The following is a 385-nucleotide window of genomic DNA, read 5'->3' on the forward strand; positions in this document are numbered from 1 at the left end:
ACTCCTCTCCAAAGTTCAGATACTATATAAAAATACTAAAAGGTAAATAAAACATGAAACATAACGACAAAATAACAACCTGAAAGATATGTATTCTATCTACACATTTCGTAATTATCTAATCTCGTGGCCTTATAAAAGTGTTGGCTAAAGTAACGCAGAATATATATTTTTTTTAATTGTAAATAATTAGAAACATTATTTATGTGCACAAGTACACACACATAACAAGCTGTACCGAGTTCCTCCGGCTGCAGTTCCGCAGACGGCCGATGTGTGGCAGCAGAGCGCTGGGAGCAGAGGGAGGTGAGTAGACGAATATGACGGATGACGGGTGCGACGGAAATACACCCGAACATATCTGGTACCCCGAACCATAGACATA

The sequence above is a fragment of the Pseudochaenichthys georgianus genome, chromosome 20 (genome assembly GCF_902827115.2).
Source record: "Pseudochaenichthys georgianus chromosome 20, fPseGeo1.2, whole genome shotgun sequence".
Classification (NCBI taxonomy): Eukaryota; Metazoa; Chordata; class Actinopteri; order Perciformes; family Channichthyidae; genus Pseudochaenichthys; species Pseudochaenichthys georgianus.